At 36.5% G+C, this 8798-nt stretch overlaps 1 long non-coding RNA gene across 1 annotated transcript in view; it reads left to right on the forward strand.

Annotated features, from left to right (window-relative positions):
* The window catches only part of LOC128313903 (uncharacterized), a 43956-nt gene extending 40430 nt beyond the window's left edge, over window positions 1-3526 (forward strand). Inside the window, exon 3 of the long non-coding RNA XR_008294993.1 lies at window positions 2481-3526. This is a non-coding gene — a long non-coding RNA (uncharacterized LOC128313903). The remainder of the gene's footprint in view (window positions 1-2480) is intronic.
* The last annotated feature ends 5272 nt before the right edge of the window (window positions 3527-8798 follow it).

Consider the following 8798-nt stretch of genomic DNA (forward strand, 5'->3'; position numbering starts at 1 on the left):
TCCTTGTCAGAGCCTGGGAACAAACTCAAGTGTCTGAACAAAAGTGACCAGGCAATGAGTTCCCTTCTGTAACTCAGAGGAAGACAATGTCTTCCATTGGGAACATAAATATTCTCCTTAGATGTTTATCATGCAAACGGAGCAGAGCCTACCCATTAGCGTGAATATCTCCTGTTGAAGGAAAGATCTCTGACCACAGAGATCTGAGAGAGACCACAAAGATTGACCTCTTTTCTGCCTTGATCTCTGAATTCTGATGTCCTGGAGGGCCCAGCTGAGCGTCTCTTCTCAGAAAGAGTAATATCTCACTCTTCCATTAATTACTGCCTCTGCTTCCTATTTATAAAGGGTGCACTTTGAGAAAAGAAATGTTTCTTTCTTTAATCCACAGCAGTATTTATTGCTTCGGAGGAATTCCGGTCTTACCCTTTGGCAAGCTCGAAGCTCTCCATTTAAAGGGGCAAAGCAAATGCATTTGCTCTCCTTCATATGAAAAGGCTGTTGTTAACAGGACTCTGTCTCTCAAGTGTAGCCATTTCAATTATTTTAAAACAAACAAAAAATAAGCAAGAAAGGATCATCTTAAAGTCTGGAATCCACCTGAGAAATTTCTTTCCCGCAGCGTCTTTGTAATCAGCCCAATTCAATCAATGTCCATGATCATTGTTCTTTAAGTGCCCACTAGGGGTGAGCTGCTCTAGTTGGGGTTCAGAGTACTCACTTCTAGACTCTGGCCTCCAACACTTAGCAGAAAAAAAATACAAGGCGGGTCCATACAATAATGTGCATTAAACACATCCTAAACCTCATAAGTTGGATACAGCATTCTCCTTAAGGACAGAGCACCAGAAGAACAACAGGTGAATAAAGATGTAATCCAGGATGATGCGCTTATAAATAAAATAAAACAGGGGCAATGATAACATCTCTTTTCTTTGTACCAAGGGAATGCTTTATAATAATAGCCAGATTTTGGCAATGAATACAAATGAGCTAGAAGGGCCTCCAACTGTTGGTGTCTCTTCAGCATGTACCAGGCTAGTTCTTCAGAAATGTGTTCTTAAGAGTGAGATAATTATTTTAGATATGCTGGTATAACGGACTTCGTCAGTCTTATTGACAAAGTTCATTTCAATGTGCATCTATTACAAGCTATACTCAGAGGATCCTCTGGAGGTAAATTCTAGCCACTTTTACCAGTGACACTCAAAACGTTTCTCGACTTCACAACCAAGGACTATGGAAAGAAAATACATAGATCACACAATGATAGTTTATGTATGACAAACTGCAAATAGCCACCTCCTTAAGGAATGTCTAGATATGTATCCGTTGCCTTTAATCCCACCTAACTCGTTTCGGTATATTAGTTCCGCTCCACAGAAGAGCAATGCGAACATTTTTTAAAGCCTGCACATCTTCTCCCACTCCTACAAGCCAGTGCGCAAATATTTAACATTTATCTCATATTTCTTATCATCAAAGCACCTTCTATCATATGAGAGAAATACATTTTAGATTTACTCACTATATAAATGAAAACATAGAGACAAAGAAAAAAATAACTTAGACTATGCATAAGGTCTATGACATAGCTGATATCTGAAATCAGAATTTCTAAGATACCTTCTCATAAACGTAGGTGTAGCACGTAGAAGTCTTGGCGAATTAGTCATAGAATGAGTACTGCCTACTCAGTGGAAGTGTGTGTCTTATAAATGTCTTTTCAGTATCTTTTCCGAGAAGTCATTTGTTTCTATATTCTTCACCAAATGGCCTGAATAGAATAATTAATGGCATAATTACTTAAGATCTTTGAAACAGTTGAAGAGAATCTGATGAATGGATTAAAAATTCTATCCTTTTTATGAGTATCATTACTATAAATCTGGTTATATGTGGAGTTTTTTGAGCATTATTAATCATTCTTAAATGCTAAGACAGAAGATTTAGACTTTTAAAGTTATCTCTTTGTGTTTAGCAGGCCACAAAAAACTACTGAAATATTCATTATATTTGTAATTACTTAGTAACCGTCAACATACTGAGTTATTTCAAATCATAATTCTTGGAGACCAGTTGTTTTCCAAAAGAAAATCTTATCCTGAGATAATGATCATTTAATTTTAGTACGAAATCAGCTTCTTTCTTAAGGCGAAATCCAGTCTAAAGCCACTGTGATTTTGAACTCTAGAGAGAAATCAATCCCAATTGAAAACTGCCCTCTTCTGTACAATCTTATTTTGTAGGGAATACATCTTAAGTTTATAGGTTGATTGGAAAAGAAGGTGTTTACACAAGACCTAGGATAGATACTAGAACCAAAATGAGGCAAAAAGATAGGGTTTACACTCATATATTAAATAATGGTGGACTTTGGCTGTCTTTTTTCCTAATTCAAAAATTTAAATATATTTCACTTCAACATTGACCAAAATAACATAATCATTTTTCTCTCGTTCTATTGCCAATATTTCTAGGTCTGACAAAAAACAAGACTTCAGAGACAAATTACAGAACAGCAGAAGAAATAAGATGGCTGTGAATCCCAGAGAAAGGATCAGAGGTGAATGGCATGAAGAGATGCGGTTGGGAGAGAAACAAAAGTGAACAAAACAAAGGGAAATGTCTTAATCAGAACATACCTAGAAATGTAATTATTAAATACAGAAAGGTGTCACAGGGTCTAGGGAACAATCTTAATGAATATTCACAGAGTGCAAACCAAGCTATTGTCAGATATAAAAACACAAGTCTGATTCTCTAATCTCTTCCAGGTTATAATAGTTAATATACTTATGAAAACGAATCAATCCTTCTTATATATTTGATATAAAACTCCTTAAATGTAAGAAGAAATACAGTAGTCCTCCACTTACCCATGGTTTTGATTTCTACGGTTTCAGTTACCTTCAGTCTGGAAGTAAGTGAACCTCCTTCTGACTATCCTCAGAAGGTCAATAGTAGCCTAACGCATTGTCACAATGCCTACATCACTCACCTCACTTCCTCTCATTGAGTAGGTATTTTATCGCCTCACATCATCACAGGAAGAGGAAGGGTGAGTGCAGGACAATAAAAAGTCTTGAAAAGGAGAGAAAGACCACATTCATATAGCTTTTGTTACAGTATATTTTATAATTGTTGCATTTTATTATTAGTTAGTGTTAATCTCTTACTATGTCTAATTTACAAATTAAACTTTATCATAGGTATATATGTATAATAAAATACATAGTATATATAGGGTTTGATACTATCTATGGTTTCAGGTATCTGAAGTCTGGGAATGTATCCCCCACCACTAAGGGGTGACAGCCATAGAACTGTGTATAAACAACAAAATTAGCAGACCCCGAGACTTTGGTCGCCTTTATTTAGCATATTAAATATATATTTACCAAATCAAAAGTACCTTTACCGTCTTGTTTTACCCAGTATTCATTCAGAGGAAAAATTTGTTAAATATTCTCCAACCCAATAATTTCAATAGTTTCCAATGTGCCTTAAGCAATAATAATTAACTTGGGATTTGTATTTTAATGGAAAACCAGATTTGAAGGGAACTTTTTCTGGAACTTTTTTTCCAGATCTATGGCTTTGAGATTTCCTTGACATTTTACATATTTACCTGGTATGTACATAAGTAAATTTACACATATTTTATGTATGTATTCACATTATATGCATATATACAATACTACATATATTATGTGTGCATACATATAAAACAAAAGTTTTAAGAAACAGTATTCTTTGTATACACAATATTCTCTAGCATTTTTACTACATTTCCTATTCTATTTCCTCTTTTAAAATATGCTGATCACAACCTGCTAAATTGATTTCACAAGCCATTAATGAATTGCAATCTATAGTTCGAGAAACACTGCTCTCAGCCAATTAAACATTGTACTTTACTTCAGGTTTCTTCAATTAATCTGATACACTTACAGACAGACTGTTTCATTTATGAAGTGATTGCCAAGACCAATATATGACTTATATTGGTCTACCAACCCATAAATGTTCTTACTAGTAACCCATGCAGGCTTTCTCTATAAATTAGTATGGTTGCTGTCATTGTAAATCTTACAGGCATTTCCTTTATCTGCAGAAAGTATCTATTTTTGAATGGAGAAAAGGATCCCCACTGAAAAGCAAACTAAATCACACAGTAAATCTAATAGAAAGTGATTAATGGGATTGGTTGTCAGCATAGTCCAGCTTCCTTCCCTCAAGAAGTGTGAACAGGACCTCAAATCCATCTTCATTAATACGTTACCACTTAGTGTGGTGTTCTAGAGATACATTTGATAGTTAGTAATTAATCAGAAGAGTCTTTACTAATAGTGGCAGAAGGGAGAATGAATGGGTAGACTTGCCCTGCATAGAGAGAGATTTCCAACAATGACACCAGAGCATAATACCTTAAAGATATAAGACAATGGCCTTTATGAAATCTGAATAGCATGATAGATTTGTAAAAGCACAATCTTCTTTGGAAAAACAAGTTTTAGTCTCACTATATCAATAATGCTCACTATTCCACAGCACTTCCTCTCTGGCTCATATAACCCTAAACCTTCCCTGTCATAACACTCTGTGTTTATTCTTGAGAATGCTCCTTGTGACTGTAACTAGTTATTTGATCATTATTCATTTTATGTCTGCTATCCCATTTAGCCCGGCTAATTCACTATGGAATCCACAGTGGCTAGCCCAGTGCTACTACATCAATAGTACTCAATAAATACTTACTGAGTGAAGGAGGGACTGGAAGGATGAAAGCAAATGTTAGCAGGTTAATTTCCAGGTTTTTTTCTGCCTTCAAATAGAGGTAGAGACTCACACCGCCACTCGCATATTTACTGTATATTTACTGGAAAGCATGTTCTTTTTCCTCCTATTCACCCAAGCCAAGAACTTTTCCATCATGTTCAATTTTCCCCCATTGTATTTCATTCAGTTAATGTTTATTGAGCTCCTGCTGCAGACCAGCAACTACAGTCTCTCTCTAATCCATCCATTCCACTCAGTTCCTTGTGCCACTGCCTCACCATTTCTTCCTTAGATCATGACAATAGCCTCTTACATTTTCCCTGCATCCTACTTCCGGAAGTGCCCTCCATCTACTCTACATATGGCTGCCCAAGTAATCTTCCTGAAACAGGAGATATAATCCTGCCCCAAATCCTCAGAGCCCAACTCCTAAATGTGACATACAAGGCTCTCTTTTTCTCCTAGGTTGACCTCCCTGACATAAATTCTATATTCCATATAACAAATAACAAAACTCTTACACTTGCTGAATGTCCTGTGCTGTCTCATCACTCCATGACTTTAAACATTCTCTTCCTTCTTCTGGGAATATCCTTCCCACTTTCTTTACCTGAGATATTTCCATTCATTCTTAAGGATACACTGCAAATGATGCCCTTTCCATGAAACTTTCCTGGTCCAATTACCCTTCTTGAATGATTACCCTACTAGATCGTTGTTCATTTTCTGTGCTCTGGTTTCACTTTGTATTACATATCTATAACTGTATATATTAAATTGTACTGTTATTATTTATTTGCATGCCTATTTCTGGCTCCCTCTATGAGACTTCAAAGCTCTTCAAAATGAACATTCATGAGCAAGAATGAATATAAAGTTGAATATAAACTTATCTCTATCTATAGTACCTATCACAGACATTGACCATAATAAATTGTATCTGTCAGAATCCATAGTTTCTGGAAACATAATCTCATTTAGCTAGTCTATGCCAAAAGGAAATTACTACAAGGTATTAGGCAGCTAATGAAATTTCTAGGAGAGGCAGGTAGTGTAGCATGGATAACTCAACCAACAATACTCAGTTGAACTGAATAGAATACTCAGCTCCTCTAACATCCTTTTCTAGCTGAAACCTCACTGCCCCAGGCCAATGACAGGATCAGTAGTTTCTTTAGCAAAGTTTCCCCAGAAGAACCAAAGATTTCACCACCATACTTGCCAGCAGATGCTATCTCTTTGAGCATTTACACCAACCACTCATTACTCACTTCTTCCTTCCAAGTCTCACCTACAAAAGAGACCCTGCATAGTCTTAGAAGGTGCCATCACATCATGCAAAGTCTGTAAACCATATGGTGAGGCACAGTTAACATAGGTTATATATGCTGAGGACGCATAGCTCACACGTCGAATCTGAACTGCAAAGGGGTCTGCGAAATGCAGTTTAACCTTCCTGCCTCAATAGTTCAGGAAGCCATGCCAAAAGGGGCAGGAGTGGGAAAGGGGTGAGCCACTTTGCAGTTCTTCTCACATATGTGCCTAAGAAATGGTAAGGAGGAAATGGAAGGTTGAAATGTGAAGGTCATCTTATCTTCTCCAGATTCTGCTGTTTAAGTAATTCAAATTTAGCTTTTAATTAACAAAATACACCATTATTCCTTCAAAAATATTATTTATATTCTAATTTTCAGACAGTTATTTCCTTAGCTCTGTCTTTAGCACATCACCTCTCTCTAAATTTTTCTAAGGCTCATACTACTTATACACCTTTTCCAGTGTAGCTTGTGATTTGAAATATATTGCATTCCCATTCCTTTTCATTTGTATAAGAACATGAACCCTCTGACTTTAACACATAATGACGCTGACTAACAACAACAACAACAAAAGATTCTCTCAAATGTGAAATCATAATTTTAAGTTATTTCTATCAGAACAGATAAATTGAACATAATTTCAAATTCTCCTCCTGTACTTGGTACCTTTATAGCACACTGGAGACAACAATTAAGTTATCTGTTTTCAGTGTAATAAGTATAGAATTCTTTTGTGAAAATTCATAAGCCAAAATAAATTCATTTTTTACCTGTGTTTTAGTTTCTGTCTCTTAAAATCAAGCTCCAAATTAGCAATCATGGCTTTTTGGTACTTAGGGCTTTTATGTACCCAGAATGAATTTCTAAAGGTAAAAGTATATTTAGTGATAGGACTTACTCTATCCCCATTCGGACACTAACTTATTGAGTGATACAGGTGAGCTATGTAAGAGATAGTGCTTTAAGTATAGCAAATAAACTATAGGAAGCGTTAGAGACTCACCCACAGGAGAGCCTCCCACAATCTAGAATTATTCAGTCCAAATGCCAATGGTGCTGCTGTTGAGAAACCTGGATAAGCTGAGAGCCGGTACATGACCAGGAGTTGGCGAGGTGGAAGGTTAAGGGGAGAATAGAGCAGGGATGGAGGGATGACAGAGGACAGTGTCCCAGGGAGTAAGAAACACTTGTATGAAGGAACTCCACACTCACTGATCCACCAATTTCTGTTTTATTGTTGTGAAATACAGATAAAATTTACCATTTTAACCACTTTTAAGTACACTGTTCAGTGAAGTTAAGTACTTTCACATTGTTGTGCGGCCATTATACCATCCACTTCTGGAACTTTTTCATCTTCCCAAACTATAACTCTGTACCCATCAAATAACAACTCCCTATTCCTCCTCCCTTGAGCCCCTGGCAATCACGATTCTACTTTCTGCCTCTATGAATTTGACTCCTCCAGGTATCTCATGTAAGTGGAATCACACCATTTTTGTTCCTTTACGTCTGGCTTATTTCACATAGCATAATGTCCTCAGGGTTCATCCATGTTGTATCATGTGTCAGAAGGGCTGAATAATGTTCCATTGTATGCATATAACATATTTTTGTTTATCCATTTATTCATCGATTGACAATTAAATTGCTTTCAGCTTTTGGCTATGGCGACTAAGGCTGCCATGGACATGAGTGTCTAATACCTGTTACAGTCCCTGCATTCACTTCTTTTGGGTATATACCTAGAAGTCATTCACCAATTATTTTTATGTACCAACTAATTTCTTGGCATTGTTGTAGTGTTTAGTCTACCGGAAGAACAGCACCCAAGATCCTTCCAGTCCTGGCATTTCCATTCTGGTAAAGGAAAACAACCACATGAATAAGATCATTTCAGAGTGTCCTATAAAGAAAATAAAAAGAGGAGAAGGGGAGTTGAATGTGACTGGAACTTAGAGTGCTAACAAGGGAGCAGTAAGTAGGGAAGATAGGAAAAGCCTTATAAATTAGGTAACCCAGGTACGGACCCTACATATTAGTTTACGGGCAAAGTTCAGAGAAGTTAAATGAATTGCCCAAGGTCACACAGCTAATAAATTCTACTGACCAGGCTAGAACCCAGTAGCACTGCTTCTTCTTACTACACAGATTTTCTTCAGAGCTGCAAGGTTGGATAAGGGCACATGTTTATCAAACACAGCAACCTACACCCCACCTCTCAGACATCTGATCTTTCCATCTGTTCTCATGATTCCTCCACAATCAACTCTGTGAATGGGAAGAGGACATTTTAACTTTTGACTCATCCACATATATTCTATACCCAGCGTTGCTGCTGGTATGCCTCTTGGCTTATTTACAGAAATTTTCTACAAGTGCAACATAAAATAATATTGATTCTAAAAAGAAATGTCATACTTCCCCATAGCCCAACTTTAAAATGAACAACTTCTATTCTGTTAAAAAAAAAAAAAATCACATATGGCCCGAGTAAGTAATATCTGACAAAATAGAGACGCATTCTGTCAAACAATAAGAACACTGTTTCTTGTAACCCTTGCTTTCATTCAAGGTCATGTGCAACTTACATAAATATTACATGAAACCTGTTTTGCAAGAAACCAGTGTCTATGATGATTTATAGAGACAGAAGTACAATGGCAAAGTCTACCTTTTCAAATATTATGAGCTTTT

This window comes from Acinonyx jubatus, chromosome A1, assembly GCF_027475565.1.
Source record: "Acinonyx jubatus isolate Ajub_Pintada_27869175 chromosome A1, VMU_Ajub_asm_v1.0, whole genome shotgun sequence".
Classification (NCBI taxonomy): Eukaryota; Metazoa; Chordata; class Mammalia; order Carnivora; family Felidae; genus Acinonyx; species Acinonyx jubatus.